The 20,399-nt window shown below is 47.1% G+C and overlaps 1 protein-coding gene across 7 annotated transcripts in view; it reads left to right on the plus strand.

Moving 5' to 3' along the window:
- Window positions 1-20,399, plus strand: part of NCOA3 (nuclear receptor coactivator 3) — a 220,737-nt gene that overhangs the window by 78,177 nt on the left and 122,161 nt on the right. The window lies entirely within an intron of this gene.

Raw genomic sequence — 20,399 nt, forward strand, 5'->3', positions numbered from 1 at the left:
GCTGGCGGCAGGAAAAGCGACACTAGCGTGGCAGAGCCTCGGTGTAGTGATGGCTGTGGTGACAGCAGTTTATGAAGTAGGCTGGATCTCTCAGTATACGGCACGGCATAGCTCCACATTTATTAGGTGGGCCTAGTGCATTGTGGACAAGCCATTTTTTTTTAATCATTTTAAAGTGGGGGAGTTGCTTAGATAACTATGTGAATCAAATATCCTAGAAAGCCACTGCGGCTTCTCCGCTGACATTAGATGTTGCTTGTGTTTTTGGTTCACTTTTTTTTTTTTTTTCTGGTCTAAAAATGTGTGAATTCACTAATTTGTGCGTCTGATGTTTGTCAGTGCTCAGGATTGCTTGGGAATTATTATGGAACTAAACCCACCGATTTCGCTTTACCTGTTGAGTTTAAGGCATACAATGAATAACTTTCACTGTTGCTTGTGCTTCCAACTGAACTGCTGAGCCATCCAATGACTGGTGTCATAACTGGCCGCATGTGCAGCAGCATGACAATTGCAGATCAAACACAGGGTAGGGCGGCAGCTTTCTTGGCTTTAAAACTGCGATGCTGAACTTTTGTAACATGGAGGATCTCTTGAAACAGCTTTAAGTTCTCAGAGAACCTGGCCACCTGTTATATCCCAGCTTACAGTACAGTGGTCAGTGGGAAGAGCGCTCCATACATTGGTGGTCAGTGGGAAGAGCGCTCCATACATTGGTGGTCAGTGGGAAGAGCGCTCCATACATTGGTGGTCAGTGGGAAGAGCGCTCCATACATTGGTGGTCAGTGGGAAGAGCGCTCCATACATTGGTGGTCAGTGGGAAGAGCGCTCCATACACTGGTGGTCAGTGGGAAGAGCGCTCCATACATTGGTGGTCAGTGGGAAGAGCGCTCCATACATTGGTGGTCAGTGGGAAGAGCGCTCCATACACTGGTGGTCAGTGGGAAGAGCGCTCCATACACTGGTGGTCAGTGGGAAGAGCGCTCCATACACTGGTGGTCAGTGGGAAGAGCGCTCCATACACTGGTGATCAGTGGGAAGAGCGCTCCATACACTGGTGATCAGTGGGAAGAGCGCTCCATACACTGGTGATCAGTGGGAAGAGCGCTCCATACACTGGTGGTCAGTGGGAAGAGCGCTCCATACACTGGTGATCAGTGGGAAGAGCGCTCCATACACTGGTGGTCAGTGGGAAGAGCGCTCCATACACTGGTGGTCAGTGGGAAGAGCGCTCCATACACTGGTGATCAGTGGGAAGAGCGCTCCATACACTGGTGATCAGTGGGAAGAGCGCTCCATACACTGGTGATCAGTGGGAAGAGCGCTCCATACACTGGTGATCAGTGGGAAGAGCGCTCCATACACTGGTGGTCAGTGGGAAGAGCGCTCCATACACTGGTGATCAGTGGGAAGAGCGCTCCATACACTGGTGATCAGTGGGAAGAGCGCTCCATACACTGGTGATCAGTGGGAAGAGCGCTCCATACACTGGTGATCAGTGGGAAGAGCGCGCCATACATTGCAGGTCAGTGGGAAGAGCGCTCCATACATTGCAGGTCAGTGGGAAGAGCGCTCCATACACTGGTGATCAGTGGGAAGAACGTTCCTTGCATTGGCGAGGGGTCGGTGGGAAGAACGCCCGTTGCATTGGCGAGGGGTCGGCGGGAAGGAGGCCCCTTGCACTGGCGAGGGGTCGGCGGGAAGCATTCCCCTTTACAGATAGCTAAAAAGATTGTTGATATCACTAGTAAGTTACCTGAGAAGCAGAAATCGCTCCTTGCTCATGGAACCCCAAGCAACTTCTGGAGGAACCTTGGGGTTACATAGAACTCTGGTTGTGAAAGTTAGGAGAGTTTTTATTTCCACTGAAAAGCCGAACTCCTAGACACTTGTATTTAACAGTCTCCCAAAATGGTTGCATTCAAGGCGTGCTTTGCATGACAACCATCAGATCTGCTTGTGCTTCCATCCAAACTGTTGTGCCATCCAATGGCTGGTGTCATAACTGATCACATGTGCAGCAGCACTGGAACTGCAGATCAAACAGAGGCTGAGATTGCAGATCAAACAGAGGCTGAGATTGCAGCTCCCTTGCCTGTAAAGGACGGGAGGGTTTAGTTCCACATAAAAATGGTAATTCACCTTTTCAGTCAAAGGAACGCTTTACATCCCCACCCCCTACAACAGGAAGTATGTTAGGACCACAGAACACCTCCCCCACCCCTCATTTCCATACCATGGGGTTGGGGTTACTTTGTAGTGCAGAGAAGTGAGCTGGATGGGGCTGTTATAAATCAGTTGGGACTTCAGTGGAGCAGAGGCAGAGAACACAGGATGTTGGGAGCTCACTGGATTTCTGGCAGGATCAACAGGCATTTTAGTGTACGTGCCGCATATTTTTCAGAGGCCAAGCAAAGGGAAAGTTACTGAATCCGTAGTCACCCTGGGACAGGATGTCAGGAATGCAGAAGGCGCGGTACACACGGAGTAGCAGTCAGCAATATGGAGTGCTTTTGTTGCATTAAGGAGGATGGTGCCACAGCTGCAAAATGTCAGCAGCACATCACAGGCTTGTTTATTAACCAGATCACAAGCTGACATTGTCCCTTAGACAGGGAGTGTGCCCACAGAACACTCCCCTTCTCATTCCTGTAACATTGCGGGGAGGTGTTCTGTAGTTCAGAGGTGAATTGGGCAGAACTAATACCAGGGAAGCACTGGCTTTCTGGTAGGAATTTTTCCTTCTAAATGTGACCTGGTTTGGCTTTAGTCTCTGGGTCATTTAGGTCAATTGTTATACTTGTGGCAAGGCGTAGAAAACGTGGGTGCTTCCTCAACGCATGTCAGTGTGTTGAGGGAGGGGGGCATGCATGGCTTGCATTCTACTGTACAATATGTTGGGGCGTTATTCTTTATGAGCGGCACCCCAACATTCTGTATAGTAGAGTGCAATGCATTATTCCCCACTGAGCACCACTCCGCTAATGCTGTCTGTTGTGGTGCTCTGCCTTGCCAAAAGAGGGTCCTCTGTGTTTTTTCGCTCCATTTTGGTGCATTGCTTAACAAACGGGCTGCCCTAACTTAACCTGTGTTGTCGTATTGCAAAATATCGTTGCCAATCCAAGCGCCATGCCTCTAATTGTGACAGAAGGGTTTGTGTGTGTGTGCCCAGGACTGCACCGGCCATCGCGGGTTGTGTGATCTCAGCCAGAAGTAGCCCCACCCTAGTTCAGACATGGCAGCAGGGAAGTGGATATGGACGGTGAGGAATGTACATTGTCGGATTATATTGTGTTTTGACTTCAGTTCCTCTAAAATGAACCTGTCCTGTGTTACAGGAAGTACCTTACACGGTGCAGGAATGAACCATTGACCGGCCATAAACCTGCTTCACTAGGCCCTGAACTTGGAGAGTGTGAACTGTAGCCCCTTGCATCCTGCAGTATGTCCTGGGGGCCCCTGCGTCCTGCTGAGCACCCTGCTGAGAGCTGTCTTTTTTGCACTGTGGAATGTGGGGGCCGACTCTCCGCTTCCATTGAGCTCTTCATTCCCATTTGCATACAGAGTGGGCTTTGTGTTGCCTCCAGTCACACACTTGTTCCCCATTAACACTATGTTTTCTACTGACTAACACATCTTGATTGGAATATGGCAGTTACTTGGGTTTATAGAAGAGAAGAAAGGGTGCCGCTCACTAACCCAATGCACCAGTATGTAGATGAATGTGGCCTCAGCCAGTGCCGCTCCCACCATGCTCCCTGACATGTTTCGCCCTGCCCATTTGGGATTGACATCGGTGGTGCATTCCAAAGCAGAGGTGTTGAACTCCATTTTATCATGGGCTGCATCTGCATTGTGCTTTCCATCAAAGGGCTGGTTGTATCTGTAAGACTAGATGTCCAGAGCACCCCACCCCCACATGTATAAGATGCCAAGAGCCGCCCCCTCCCCTCCTCCCTTACATCACATTAAGCTGGCAGTGGAGCTGGGAATCAGTGCAGGATCTGGATGAGGACCAGAGGAGGGTTGGAGTCAGCTGAATGCTGACACCAAAGGAGATGGAGATGAGGTGGTGCTGCGGATGCACAGAGAGGTGCAGGATCTATAGAATGAGTTCTATCCTTTTTCTCTTCTGCCAACTGCTGAGATGGGGGGAGGGTGCAGAAACAAGCCTCTCTGGTGCTGCACAGAGAAGCGCAGGATCTAAAGGGGGAGTTCTGTCCTCTGCCACTGCCTGCGGAGCAAGGTGGGGACATGCGTGTGGGGGAGGGGGTGCCAAAGCTGCAGGAGAGTTGCGAGGGCCACATGAAATGGCCTGGTGGGCCGAATTCAGCCCATGGGCTTCATGTTTGATATGTTCTAAAGCAGCCTTTCTTAACCTTTTTAACATGGAGGAACCTTTTGAAATACCTTTCTGGTCTCGGGGAACCCTTGCTACAAATGACTAGATCTACAGCTCCTGGTACATTGGTATGATGGCCTTTTTAACATGGAGGAACCCTTGAAATACCTTTCTGGTCTCAGGGAACCCTTGCTAAAAATTACTAGATCTACAGCTCCTAGTACATTGGTATGATGGCCTTTTTAACATGAAGGAACCCTTAAAATATCTTTCTGGTCTCAGGGAACCCTTGCTAAAAATTACTAGATCTACAGCTCCTAGTACATTGGTGTGATGGCCTTTTTAACATGGAGGAACCTTGGTGTGATGGCCTTTTTAACATGGAGGAACCTTGGTATGATGGCCTTTTTAACACGGAGGAACCTTGGTGTGATGGCCTTTTTAATATGGAGGAACCTTGGTGTGATGGCCTTTTTAACACGGAGGAACCTTGGTGTGATGGCCTTTTTAATATGGAGGAACCTTGGTGTGATGGCCTTTTTAACACGGAGGAACCTTGGTGTGATGGCCTTTTTAACATGGAGGAACCTTAGTGTGATGGCCTTTTTAACACGGAGGAACCTTGGTGTGATGGCCTTTTTAACATGGAGGAACCTTGGTGTGATGGCCTTTTTCACACGGAGGAACCTTGGTGTGATGGCCTTTTTAACACAGAGGAACCTTGGTGTGATGGCCTTTTTAACATAAAGGAACCTTGGTATGATGGCCTTTTTAACATGGAGGAACCCTTGAAATACCTTTCTGGTCTCGGGGAACCCCTGCTAAAAATGACTAGATCTACAGCTCATAGTACATTGGTGTGGTGGTCAAAAGGAAGAATTTTCCTTACATTTAAGGGCAGAAGGAAGAATTCTCCTCTTAAAGATAGCTATAAAGATCATTGTGGTCAGTGGTTACCTATCTGAGAGGAAGACATTGCTCAAGGAACCCCTATAAATCTCTGGAGGAACCCAGGTTGAGAAAGGCTGTTCTAAAGTGTCTTCGAAAGGAAGAGAGTGACTGACACAGAGCAAATGAGGGTTCTCCTTACATTTTTTAGCACGTTGTGTCTGACAACATCCTAAGAAAGCAAACGGGGATCATGATACGTGATTATACAGCCTTTCCTGCACGTCGGTTTCATGAATTTTTTTTTTTTTTTTAAGGTCCAGTAACTTGCAATTGTGTTGGATGTCCCAAATGTTGAGTTGTCACCAGGAATAGTGGGGAAATCTTCCAATGGGGACACCTGTTCCAGTGACAACTGGCTGGCTTGCACCGTTTGCATAATCTCAGTTTAAAGACGAGGCAGTTTTCCATGACGTGGGTCCCGACCACCACGTTGCACGTCGTACTTTTTTTTTTTTTTTTAGCGCAGGTTGTGATGCTTCTGCGGTCAATAGAACCGAATGAAATGTCATGTATAAAGTTCTAACAAAAAAAAGTAAACGCGGTGGGCCAGGATTAACATCTATCCTCCCAGCGCACACCAGTAGACGTATCACTCGGTGCGCCTTGCTGGTGTGAATGGGTCCTAAGTGAGGGTTTCTCCTAAATGTGGGGAGCTCTTCTCTCATCTCTCGTCCTGTTGTGCCATCAGACAGGAAGTGAAGGTAGATCTCTCTAATGGGACTCACAAATAGATAAAAAACTAGACCGAGGTTATAACCCCATAAACTTGTCACTTGTTAGAGCTGTGTGACCATTTTCTTCACCCGTTTTAGGATTCTGGAGATGTAGGCGGTGAATCGTGTTTTCTTGGGAGAAAACGAGGTGCAGGAAGTGTTTCGGGGAAGAAAGTGGGAAGACAAGTTGATACATTGTGACAGGTGTAGAGGAAGTAATGACGTATGGAAATGAAGATGATTATGGAAAGAGCTGCATCCTCCTGCAGCAGAGAGTAGCTGTGGATGTGACGGTTGATTTGGAAAAGGGCCGGGTCCTCCAGCAGCACAGAGTATTTCAGGCGAGGGATGTTTTGATCTGTCCAGCCATGTAAAATGAGAGGATTGTTCCAGCACGCTCCTGAATTTAATGTCCTTTCTCCCCAGTCGTATGTAATGCGAATCGTGGGATGGATGCCATGGCAGTGGTATCGCCATGATTCTCTGCGATCGCCATGATTCTCTGCGATCGCCATGATTCTCTGCGATCGCCATGATTCTCTGCGATCGCCATGATTGTCTGCGATCGCCATGATTGTCTGCGATCGCCATGATTGTCTGCGATCGCCATGATTGTCTGCGATCGCCATGATTGTCTGCGATCGCCATGATTCCCTGCGATCGCCATGATTCCCTGCGATCGCCATGATTCCCTGCGATCGCCATGATTCCCTGCGATCGCCATGATTCCCTGCGATCGCCATGATTCCCTGCGATCGCCATGATTCCCTGCGATCGCCATGATTCCCTGCGATCGCCATGATTCCCTGCGATCGCCATGATTCCCTGCGCCTGCCATGATTTTCTGCGCCTGCCATGATTTTCTGTGACCGCCATGATTTTCTGCGATCATACTGGGGCTGTTTAACCTGCCAAAACAGTTCTATTTCTGTCCATCCTGTCCTGATATCTACACAGCTCTGCCACATAGCGCAGTCCTATCTGGCAAGGCAGGAGACCTGATTTTTCCACTACTTCGGTTCAGTAACTCTTACAGGTCTTTGTCCCTCCCCCAGCCTGTGATTGGACAGTGAAAGGAGAAGCAGACCGATGTGCTCACCTCTTTGTCAGCCTAGGTTCACACTGATCCCGTGCGGGATTAGCCGCTATTCCTGTGCTTTTCCCGTGTTGCATCACAGTCGCGCTCTGTTCATGCGCACTGCTACGGGTGTCTATGTTAACGACACCCCAAAATGGTTTGTGAACCATGTCAACGTCCATGTGATCCGATTCCAGTGCAGCACAAAAAAAAAAAAGGGCATGCACCCTTTTCGTGTGGATGTGATTTGAGCCATACAAAATGAATCGCACTGCAAAGAATTACGTTTGATTGGAACAGGAATGACGTGTGATTCCTCTCCGAATTGCATACGGTTCCCCGCACCACATCCGTGTGAACCTCACTCTTCTCTCTGCTCATTATTATTATACAGGATTTATGGCGCCAACAGTTTGCTCAACACTTTACAATATAACGGGAGACAATACAGCAACAATACAGATCAATACAAGAGGGATAGGAGGGCCTGATCCTGGGAGCTTACAATCTAGGAGGGAGGGGCTAGTGGTACAAAAGGTAATACTGTGGGGGATGGACTGGTAGGAGGAGTAGAAGATTCTATTATTAGCTGAGGGCGGGATAGACTTCCCAGAAGAGAGGTGTTCAGAGATCGCCTAAAAGTGGGCAGAGTAGGCGACAGTCTGATAGATTGGGGTAGAGAGTTCCAGAGAATGGAGAAGTCCTGGAGACGAGCATTGGAGGAGGAGACAAGGGAGCTAGAGAGCAGGAGGTTGTGGGAGGAGCAGAGAGGATGGTCTGGCTGATATTTGGAGACAAGATTGGTGATGTAATTTGGGGCGGAATTATAAATGGCTTTATATGTTATTGTTAATGCTTTGAATTTTATCCTTTGGGCAACGGGAAGCCAGTAGAGGGATTGGCAGAGAGGGGTGGAGGACACTGAATGGAGGCCAGTGGAGGGATTGGCAGAGAGGGATGGAGGACACTGAATGGAGGCCAGTGGAGGGATTGGCAGAGAGGGGTGGAGGACACTGAATGGAGGTCAGTGGAGGGATTGGCAGAGAGGGGTGGAGGACACTGAGTGGAGGCCAGTGGAGGGATTGGTTGAGAGGGGTGGAGGACATTGAATGGAGGCCAGTGAAGGGATTGGCAGAGAGGGGTGGAGGACATTAAATGGAGGTCAGTGGAGGGATTGGCAGAGAGGGGTGGAGGACACTGAATGGAGGTCAGTGGAGGGATTGGCAGAGAGGGGGGGAGGACACTGAATGGAGGTCAGTGGAGGGATTGGCAGAGAGGGGTGGAGGACACTGAATGGAGGCCAGTGGAGGGATTGGCAGAGAGGGGTGGAGGACATTGAATGGAGGGATTGGCAGAGAGGGGTGGAGGACACTGAATGGAGGGATTGGCAGAGAGGGGTGGGGGACACTGTGTTTTGAATTTTATCCGTTGGGCTCTGATCAACTGAATGGCTGCTTGTTCTGCTTCTCCCTCTCCCAGTCACAGCTCTGCTGTACCGTTTGTACAGGGCTCTCTGGAGGCAGACACAAGCAATGTAAAGACCTGAATCTGGCCTAATGTCAAACAGACATTGGATGATGTAATAATGAGGACACAGCTGTGTCTTTTATATCTGCCTGGAATTGGGGTTTACATAGAATTCCAATGTGAACGATAATATGGAGATACAGTGTAAGGGAAGAGCGATCTCAGATTGTGTCCTGAGGGGTACATTGATACATGGGTGAGTGTGACTTCCAGCAGACATTCACAGGTGGTGAATCATTCCCTGTAATTGAGGACACCTGTATCAGGAAGACTCACCTGCACAGGATCAGTGATGAATGTCACATTCTCTGCTCCGTACAAATCCTCCTTTTTTCTGACATAACAGTGAAGCTGCATGATTCAGGACATTTGTTGGTGAGTCCGGAGCTGTACCAGTCTGGATGGGTTCACAAGTTCTGCTCCACTTTGGTATCACCAGTATCCGTGGTAAGCTGGCAATCTGATTGGACAATCTGCTTTAGATCTACCAGTAATATAGAAATTGCACGTTTATGTGGATGATAACGTGTCTGCTAATGTGGGAGGGAAGTTTGGTGTCACAGCTGTGGAATGGGCAGCCAGTCCTTCACAGTCACACCTATAGGCATCGCTGTACATTCATGTGTGCTTGCTCCCATCTATTCCCTGTAGGCCCTCCACGCACCTCCACACTTCAACAAAAAGAAGCAAGCAACCTACTTGTGTGTTGTTGTTTTTTTTTTTTCCATTACAGCACCACACTGAAGGTATGTTTTAGTTATGTTTTAGTTATATGGACGTGTGTTTGGGGTCCATTTTAAATGGTCACACCCTGAGAAGCCATACACAAGCACTAACATGCGTCACAGTGCGTGTGACGGGGCGTAATCAGGGCCTTTAAAAGGCAGATCTTCTTTACATGATCTAGCCTTGGTTCACACTAGTGACGATGCCTCTTCTCAGTGTTTTGGTAGTGTGACTTTGTACGTTTTTAGCACAATTTGTTTTTTTTGTTTTTTTTTGGGGGGGGTTGTGCTTCATGTGTCTTTTTTTTGTTGTGTTTTTTTTTTTGTTTATTTTGGGGTTTTTTTCGTAGTGAGAAACTGGATTTTCCCCACTAAACAAAAAGTGCATGTGCATACTTTTCTTGTGGTTTTGATGTGTTTCCATTGAGGTTTGTGGGGCAAAACATGCTCTTCACTGCGCAAAAAAGGCGCCTGCACCTTTCCAAAAAAACAAAAATCTACTGCAGCTGCACTGCATTGGTATGAATGGGCATCATAGTGAATAGTGTAACTTCCAGTGTTGGACAGTGCAGCGTGACCGCACTAGTGTGAACAGGAGCTTCCAGAAAACACAGCAATGGACTAAAGAGGAGGCTCAGATATCACCTCACTGGCTGACTGGTATAGAGTTTACTTCGGGAAGGGGGGGGGGTCCTTTTTTTTTTTTTTTTTTTTTTTAAATATATTGTGTGTATGTATGTACGTATATGTATGTATGTGTATGTATGTACGTACATGTATGTATGTGTATGTATGTACGTACATGTATGTATGTGTATGTATGTACGTACATGTATGTATGTATGTGTATGTATGTACGTACATGTATGTATGTGTATGTATGTACGTACATGTATGTATGTGTATGTATGTACGTACATGTATGTATGTGTATGTATGTACGTACATGTATGTATGTGTATGTATGTACGTACATGTATGTATGTGTATGTATGTACGTACATGTATGTATGTGTATGTATGTACGTACATGTATGTATGTGTATGTATGTACGTACATGTATGTATGTGTATGTATGTACGTACATGTATGTATGTGTATGCATGTACGTACATGTATGTATGTGTATGTATGTACGTACATGTATGTATGTGTATGCATGTATGTACGTACATGTATGTATGTGTATGCATGTATGTACGTACATGTATGTATGTGTATGCATGTATGTACGTACATGTATGTATGTGTATGTATGTACGTACATGTATGTGTATGTATGTACGTACATGTATGTGTATGTATGTGTATATACGTACGTACATGTGTGTGTATGTATGTGTATATATATGTATATATATATGTGTGTGTGTGTGTGTGTGTGTGTATGTGTATATATATATATATATAAAATGTTTGCTCGGGGGTTAAATTATTATGATGATACTTAAAAAAAAAAAAAAAAAAAAAAAATATATATATATATATATATATATATATATATATATATATATATATATATATATATATAGATAGTGTTTTCTGGGGGAAGGGGGTAATTTTTTCATATGTGTATTATTGATATTGAGGATAAATGATATATTATACAGTATACACACAGTAAATATAAATTATCATTATTTATTTTGAAACCTTTCCTAGTTGTTCTAAAAAAACCCCAAAAAACTCTTGTGTTATTTTTATCAAAGTAGTGGTTCTCGGAGTTCCTAAAGGGATGGATCACATTGCCCTGTACGGCGGGGATTCGTGTGCCTCTGCCCTTGAACTTCAGCATTGATTCCTGGGGAGGTGTATACAATTATTGCCCCTCATGACACAGGACCACCTGTTTGGCATAAAGTTTATTCACTTGTAGTATTCCTGCAATAAAAACCTTTGTTGTGGCCTTCGCACTCCCAGATAGGAAATGATGGGGGAGGGGGGTGATTTACAAATTTGTTCACACTTTAACTGTCTGCGCTGTATGGCACCTGTTGCTGGTTTGCCGCCATATTGTCTGTTGGCTATGAGCTCAGGGATGATGGTGTGGTCTGTGCATCAAATATAGAAGTAAAGTCAATGGCATGTAAATATACCTGTATAGATGTGTGTACCCTGCCGCCATTCCTAGCTGCCTCTACACCAATGAAAAGTCAATGACTACTGCTTTTGACCCCAGATCTTCCAGATCCTTGGGGCTCATTCACATGGGCGTTGTGACATAAACAGCTTGAATGAGCCATTGGTTGACGCGTGCAGCCTAGGTTATGGGGATACAGCGGCTGTGCTGATTGCAGACACATGTCTTAATTTGACAGAGGTGCAATGGCAGGTACCACTCGTGGCTGCCAAATAAGAGCATGCAGCTGTGTCCCCATAGAGTTTCATTGGCTTCCTGCACACAGCTGCAACTACACTGCCCATGCGAAGGAGCCCTTGGAGTACATACGTGTCTAATATCAGAGCCCTGTCATTGTCTACATTTCTAATAAAGTTTATGTAAAACCTGACAACGAGCTTCTCTTATTTACTCTCCTTTGGTGTTTTTTATACCATTGGAAGGGTTTTATTACATTTCCTGGATACATGCCAGTTCATCCTATCAGAAACTCAGAGCTGTCCTGCACTTCATGTTATGGCAAAATGCCGTTGTTGTTGTTGTCATCTGCAGAATGATAAACCTTCATGTTGGAGAGATATTGGGGAGGTTGAGTACCTAAGCACTGGGCAGGGCTGACACCACTCACTCCACAAAAGTGCTCCGTGTTGTCATTATTTTGTTTACTTGGTGATCACAAGACTGCAGGGCATCCTTGTGCTCTCTTCCCTACAACATGGGGGGGGGGGGGGGGGGGGATATTGGTATAGCCAACACGTAGGCAAAGTATGTTCTCATACAGCGCAGAGCAGTACCTTCCCCCACCTATGTGCACATGCATTCCAGCACTTTGGACAGAGAGGCTTCTACCAGTGAGCCACTGTCAATCCTCAAGGCTGTGTATGGTGATCAAAAAACTGACTACAGGTGATACGGGCGTGCCATGTGTCAGCATGCCATCCTGTGTCTCCCACCAAGAAAAAGATTTTAAAAATGACCGCACTAGCATGGATCTGCTTCCATACTTGGTGTGTTCAGAATAAAACAGACGATGCGGAAGTGGCAGGATCACCAGGCCGTAAACATGTGAGTTTGAACAGGTTACATTTACCTGCAACAAAACAAATCAACAGACAAACTTGTGATAATATTTTGGGCGGTGTACACCTTAAGTACAGGGTACTGTTATGAGCACTCAGGGGCTGGGAGGATGCAGTAGGTTACACAGTAGTCATTATCTTCGGCATTCCCTGAACCTATACTTTCTTTGCCGGCAGTAGAGGTAACCAAGAAACCCATCCTAGGTCAGGGCAGCTCAAACTTTGGGATGGTATCTTCTGCTGAGACATACAAGAGTAGACCTGCTGGATTCCCTGATTCCATACCAGCAGTAGGGGTAGCCATGATATCCATCCTAGGCCCGGGCATTTCCAGCTTTAAGATAGGTGTCTCAGCTGAGAAATTTAGAGTAGACCTGCCAGATTCCTTGAACCTGTATTTTCTTTGCTGGCAGTAGAGGTAACCAAGAAACTTGTCCTAGGTCAGGACAGCTCAAACTTTGGGATGGTAGCTTCTGCTGAGACATACAAGAGTAGACCTGCTGGATTCCCTGATTCCATACCGGCAGTAGAGGTAGCCATGAAATCCATCCTAGGCCCGGGCATTTCTGGCTTCAAGATGGGTGTCTCAGCTGAGAAATTAAAGAGTAGACTTGCCAGATTCCTTGAACCTATACTTTCTTTGCCAGCAGTAGAGGTAACCAAGAAACCCATCCTAGGTCAGGACAGCTCAAACTTTGAGATGGTAGCCTCAGCTGAGACATACAAGAGCAGACCTGCCGAAGTCCCTGAACCTTTACCTTCTATGCCAACAGTGGAGGTAGCCAAGAAACCAGTCCATGGCTCAGGGCATCTCCGGCTTTGGGATGGTAGTCTCAGCTGAGACATACAAGAGTAGACCTGCCAGATTCCCTGAACCTGTATCTTCTATGCCGGCAGTAGAGGTAGCCAAGAAACCCCTCATAGGTCAGGGCAGCTTCAGTTTTGGTATGGGAGCCTAGGCTGAGACCTACAAGACCTGGACCTGCCAGAATCTTCCTTACGTCTAATCCCTGTTAGGGTGCATGTGGTTGAACTGATAATGTTTACATTCGATTGGAAGATGACTTTGGGTGGCTTGGTTAGGAATTCGACTGAGAGTGGAATCTTTTTGTCAGCAGAAGAATCTGTGTCCACTGTGACTGTGATAAATGGAGGTGTGATGGGTGTGTAATACATTACCGTCTGTTCGATATTAGTGGCTTCTCTGCCCTTTCCAGCACTGAGCACAGTGACCGATGCTTTTGTGACCCATATCCCAGATCTTCATCATACGGTGTGCCTAAGCTAAGGGGCCGGTCACACTGGTATGCTGCGCGTCTATGTGTTTTGCAGTTGTTTATTTCAGGGGTCTCCAAACTTTTGCAACAAAGGGGCCAGTTTACTGCCCTTCAAACTTTAGGGGAGCTGGACTGTGGCCAGTGGGAGTAGAAAATGCCATAGTATCAGTGGGAGTAAACCATGCCATAGGCTTGTTGGTCAGTGGGAGTAAAAAAATTAGTGTCAGTGGGAGGACTAGCCCCCCATTATTCGTTGCAGTTGAAGAATCAGTTCCCCATCTCTGGTGTCAGTGGGAGGACTAGTCCCCCATTATTCGTTTCAGTTGGAGAATCAGTTCCCCATCTCTGGTGTCAGTGGGAGGACTAGTCCCCCATTATTCGTTTCAGTTGAAGAATCCGTTCCCCATCTCTGGTGTCAGTGGGAGGACTAGTCCCCCATTATTCGTTTCAGTTGGAGAATCAGTTCCCCATCTCTGGTGTCAGTGGGAGGAATAGTCCCCCATTATTCGTTTCAGTTGAAGAATCAGTTCCCCATCTCTGGTGTCAGTGGGAGGACTAGTCCCCCATTATTTCTGTCAGTTGGAGAATCAGTTCCTGATCTCTGGTGTCAGTGGGAGGACTAGTACCCCAATTTTTGTCAGTTGGAGAATCAGTTCCTGATCTCTGGTGTCAGTGGGGGGAATAGTACCCCATTATTTGTCAGTTGGAGAACCTGTTCCCCGTCTCTGGTGTCAGTGGGGGGAATAGTACCCCATTGGTGGTGTCCATGAAAGGAATATTTTCTTGTATCGGTGGAAGAGTTGGTGCCCTGAGGGTTGGATAGAGGCAAGCAAAGTTCTACATCCGGCCTGCACATGGGACCACTGGTCTAATGCATCAGAAAGGTGTATGCAGTGTACATTGGTGCATTATCACGTGTTGTGCATGTCCTGCAGCACATGTGCATTGGGGTTCCATAGGGCGTAAAGGGCACTGCACCCCACCAACGCACATAACACATTCCTTACAGCAGTGCAATGGTGTGTTTTGGCCCCTTAAAATGTTATTCAACCCAAAACCATAAACCTATTATATTGCAGCTTACCAATCATTAGATGTGGTGGCTGCATTAGTTTTCCTATTTTTAGGCTTTTTTCCCTTCTGTCCAGTAACACAACCCCTGTATTGGTGAGCACAATGTCCGTCCTCCCAAAAGCATTCAGGCCCCTTTCTCAGGGCTGGTCCTATCAGGTCAGGCTGTCTGTTTTTCAGGCAGATCTGAAGGGAAGTCCAGTGTTTGGTCTGTGGTCAGGCTGATGTAAACAGGTGAACTAACCGTTTATAAGTCCACCTGGAGGAAAGAACACGGACGTGAATGCTTGTTCCAGCAGCATGACAGCCAAGACATTAGCATTTCTAGAATGGGGTCAGCCGTGGGGTTTCCTGGGTGTTGGATTGATGTGTCTGGTTCCGCTCTGACAGGTCACACTAAAGCTTGCAGTTCCTCCATACAGAGGCCACAATCCCGGTCCTGACAGCTGTCTAATCCTCGGCCTCCCCAGTGAGCGATCGACGTAATTCTCCGTAATATCGATTATATGGATGATATTATATCGAGCCCATGTGCCCGGAGATGAGTCCTGTCTGTGCCGGAATCCTATATGGAGATAAATGGGGTCTTTATCAGGCAGCCATCCAAAAAAACATTTCTGTCTGTGCCTGCTTCCTACGTGCCTTTCTGTTCAGACACTATTACAGGAGCCGGGGCCCATTAACAGATAAATGGAATTTTCCACTGCCGCTTTCTGCTGCTTCCCTGAATATTTGACACGGCGAAAGAAGAAGAAGAAAAAAAAAAAGGAGAGGCCGTTCTGGAGATGAGTCAGCCGGGGTATAAATAGCCCCGCACATGGGCTGTTCACTAAACTACTAGCTTTATGCTATTTTTAAAATTCTAAACAACAAATATATATATATATATATTCTTTCATTTTTGAAAACAGGAAGTTGATTTTACCAGAAATAAAATGTAAAGGACATACATGGCCTCCCTAAGTGCTGCATCTGTTTTGGTTTATCTGCATCTATAGTTTTCTCTTGCTCCCTTCCTAAGAGCCTACAGCTACCTGTTGATCCTGCCATATGAGCTCACCCAATGTAGCTTTCTGTGATGGGTTGGGAACCATGCTGCACTTCAGAGCAAAGTTGTCACTCTCATGTAGGCACTAAATTGAGGGGGAGAGATGGGGTGGCAACAGTGCTGCACTGCTCATGAGTTCAGAGCCAAGTTGTCACACTCATGTAGGTACTAATTTGAGGGGGAGAGATGGGGTGGCAACATTGCTGCACTGCTCATGAGTTCAGAGCAAAGTTGTCCCTGTCATGTAGGCACTAAATTGAGGGGGAGACATGGGGTGGCAACAGTGCTGCACTGGTCTTAAATTTGGAGTACAGTTGTCACTCTCATTTAGGCACTAAACTGGGGCGACGGCTTGGCAACAATGCTGCACTGCTGCTGAATTCAGAGCAGAGTTGTCACTCTCCTGTAGGCAATTAATTGGGTGGGGTGAGATTGGGTGGCGACAATGCTTAACTGCTCCTGACTTCGGAACAGAGTTGCCCTTCTTTAGCAAGCACTGAATTGGGAGGAGGGGGGGGAATATATGGGATGGCAACAATGCTGAGCTGCTCCTAAATTTGGAGCACAGTTGCCACTTGTGTATTGGGGGGGGGGGGGGGGGGTAGATGGGGTACCAACAATGCTGCACTGCTGCTGAATTCAGAGCAGAGTTGTCACTGTCATGTAAGTAATAAATTGGGTGGGGTGAGATGGGGGTGGCAGTAATGCTGCACTGCTCCTGAATTCAGAGCAGAGTTACCCTTCTAATGCAAGCACTGAATCGGGAGAGGAGGGGGATAGATCGGGGTACCAACAATGCTGCACTGCTACTGAATTCAGAGCAGAGTTGTCACTCGTAGGCAATAAATTGGGTGGGGGGAGATGGGGTGGTGACAATGCTTAACTGCTCCTGAATTCAGAGCAGCGTTGCCCTTCTCATGCAAGCACTGAATTGGGGGGAGAGGGGGTGATATATGGGGTGCAACAGGGGGGGATATATGGGGTGGCAACAATGCTGAGCTGCTTCTAAATTTGGAGCATAGTTGTCCCTCATGTAGTCGGAAGGAAGCGGGGGGGTGGTAGATGGGCACCAACAATACTGCACTGCTCCTGAATTTAGAGCACAGATTTCACTCTTATGTAGACTCTGAATTTTGGGGGGGGGGGGGGGATATAGGGTGGCAACAATGCTGCCCTGGTCCTGAGTTTAGAGCAGATATGTAACTCTCCTGTAGGCACTAAATGGGAAGGGGGGGGGGGGGGGGAGGGTGGTGATGCAGGGGGCGTGACAACTGGCATCATCAACCTGTAGCTTGTCAGTCAGCACCTGGCCACACCCAGTCCCACCCACTGCATTCTGTATCCGCAGCACTGCCTCTGTCACCGAACCCCTCCCATTGTGAGGTGCAATGTCTGGAAGGGGGGGCATGTGAGACACAAATGACGGTGGATTTGTCTCAGTCAGAGAAGGGAAGCGAGTTTTTTTTCATTTACATAGTAGCTGGATTTAGGACCTTAAAGTGGAACTAAACTCTCAATCAACGTGAACTCCTTAATCCTTAATAATTAGATAAGAAGGTATATCATATTTTACTTGTTTTCAATTTTTTTTTTTTTACATTTCTTCACTGTCTTCCTGTTTTCAGGCCTAGGCCAAAATGATGTCATACATCTCAGGAGTCTTCTGGAGCAGGGCAGTTTCTTTCTCCGCTAAGCACACCCTCCCGCCTGCGTGTCTGAGCTAAGGGCAGTTGGATTCCAGGAGTTAAATGCCACATGAATCATCTGCCCTTACTGAAGATGGCCACGGCCAGAAATGCTAGGGGGGTTCAAAGCAAAGTAAAGCATGGGAGACATGGGGGGAGTTGGCTTTGATTATTAAAAGCGTTTTCAGTTTGCAGTTCTAAGATCCAGTTTGGTTTGAGGGACCAAGGAAGAGTTAAACCCCTTAGCGTGAGTGTAAGGAACGAATTAAACCTTAATCTCCTTTATATAAATCTTGGATCAGGATTATAAAATGGCTCGACCTGTCTGGGGGGAGAACACGTTCACCTATATTTGGGGTGGTTGGATGGGGACACCTCGGCTCACTTGTCATCTGGGATGAATGATTATAGTCTGAGGATAGAGGCGGTGGCTGCTGTCTGGGGACGGTTTACGTCTGCGTGCCATAAGGCCGTCTTGTGCTGGAGTTAGAGCAGGCGGCTGAGAGGCTTATTGGGTCAAGTACTTGAATTAAAAGAACTATTCATGGTCTCATTATTTGATGGCTGAAAGCGCCCTCATTCACCCTGAGTATTTCCTGGATTCCATTATTATTCACGAAGGCCACACCCACAAGATGGCTGCCCGGAGAAAAAAGTCAGCTATACAGGTGCACTATAGGATCGCAGGATAGAGGACAAACCATTTTTTACCTGCTGATCCTGCCAGTAGATCTGTTTTTTCATTTCCTGTGTCAGGGTGACAACTATGTGCTGCAGTGAAATCGCACAGCAGCACCGGATAGCTTTCGCTGAACTTTAAAGCCCAACACTGACTAAAACTTGAACCCCTTTCCCACCCTCCCACTTGCTGGCTTAAAGCAGAACTAAACTTACTTTTCACTCATCTAAAGCTGCGTTCTCATGTTTGGGTCCAGAGCCTCCTCTTTCATTTCCATCCTGCAGTAGTCTTTGTGTGTCCACGTCACGGGGCGCCACCTTGTAATTTTTCAATGAACGCAAAGTGTTCTCTGATTTGGATGAGTTGGAGACAGGGGCGGACTGACCATTTGGAAACTCGGGCACTGCCCGAGGGCCCGGGGTCAGTAGGGGGCCCCATGAGATGCCCCTAGTACCTTTTTCATAGGCTTTTTTGAGTTTGGGCAAGGACACAGGGGCCCCATGATCCCCTATTGCTCGGGGGCCCCATGAGTTGTCAGTCCGCCCCTGGTTGGAGATGTCTCAATCTCCTCCAATCCAAGTACCCTTTTGTCTTTATTGAAACATACGCAAGCCTTCCTGTAAATGGTGGTCGTGTTGAACAAGTGACCCTCCCTGTGCAAAAGGGCAGCGTGAAGGCCGCGGTGGTTACCTGCAGGCCGCGGTGGTTACCTGCAGGCCGCGGTGGTTACGTGAAGGCCGCGGTGGTTACGTGAAGGCCGCGGTGGTTACGTGAAGGCCGCGGTGGTTACGTGAAGGCCGCGGTGGTTACTGTAGTAGTGCCAACTACTACAGAGATTATCTGCTTCCACTTTGGTGCCACCGGTATGGATTCATGTATACTTGCATTGGACCAAGCTGGACCAGTGTAACTTTGTAATAAAAGCCATACGTGGAGTTCAGCTTTAAGCCCCATTCAGAAACGTATAGGAAAGGATGCCGCAAAAATGAGTTTGATATCGGAGTAGGTGAAATCACAAAAAATCAGATTCCCCAAATCCTGATTCCTAGGGACACAGGAAAAAGTTCATGAAGTCCAATACAATGCAAATGAGTCCATATAGCACTAGGGAAGCTCTTATGGCTGTAGCAGGCTCTGGGTAAAGATAAAAAAGGAGAAAAAAAGCGCCTCTTAAGTGCAGTAAGTCACACATTTATTAAGGAACAATGTTAAAAACACTCACATGGTGAAAGGATAAAGGAAGCTCAGTATGTAAAGAAGATGACATGGCCGAGTCTTCGTTGTGATAGCCATGATCCATGCTGACGGAGGCGCTAGGTGTACACAAGGAGTCGGCCGGCATGTGTAAGTCACGGAAGATGGTGTTTGGAGTGCACCCAGGAGTGCAACGTCGGCATCAGCCACTGAGGGTCGAAGCCACTAAAAGGCAGAAGTGCACTCAAGCTTGAGAAGGGAGCGAGCTTCTGCCTTTTAGTTGCCTAGCGCCTGCTCCAAAATGCATCGCTTTGCAAGCTGGTCTTCCCTACGTCATCACGCTGACGCCGACGTTGCACTCTTGGGTGCACTTCAAATGTAATCTTTCAAGACTTACACATTCCGGCCGGCTCCTTGTGTACATGTAGAGTCTCCCGCAGCGTGGACCATGGCTATCACATGTCATCTAATTTACATACCTGAGCTTCCTTTATCCTTTTACCATGTGAGTGTTTTTAACATTGTTCTTTACTAAATGCTTGATTTTCTGCACTTATTTTTCCTTTTTTGGACACCAGAGTAGGCCCTATGGTACGTAATAACCAGTCTTAAGAAAGTTCGATTCAATGGAGACAAATCACTTGTGATAGCTGCAGCTCCTCCCTACGATGGGAGCTTGAGTGTAAAGCTAACAAAAGAAAAGGAGAGAGGGCGCCAGCATCTAAGTGTAGATTTATTGATAAAGTAAAGGCTTAACAAAGGGGCATAACTACCCTGAAACGCGTTGCCACGCCCCCTCAACACGTCGTGTGTGACATCATCGGAACACGCATCTCTTCCCCCGTATCACTCAGAATCTTCCAGCCTAGTGAGACCGGGTGAGTGCTTTCCATCCATCCAACCACTACTG

This window comes from Staurois parvus, unplaced genomic scaffold (assembly GCF_062004578.1).
Source record: "Staurois parvus isolate SC_StPar_1 unplaced genomic scaffold, SC_StPar_1.0 ptg000699l, whole genome shotgun sequence".
NCBI lineage: Eukaryota > Metazoa > Chordata > Amphibia > Anura > Ranidae > Staurois > Staurois parvus.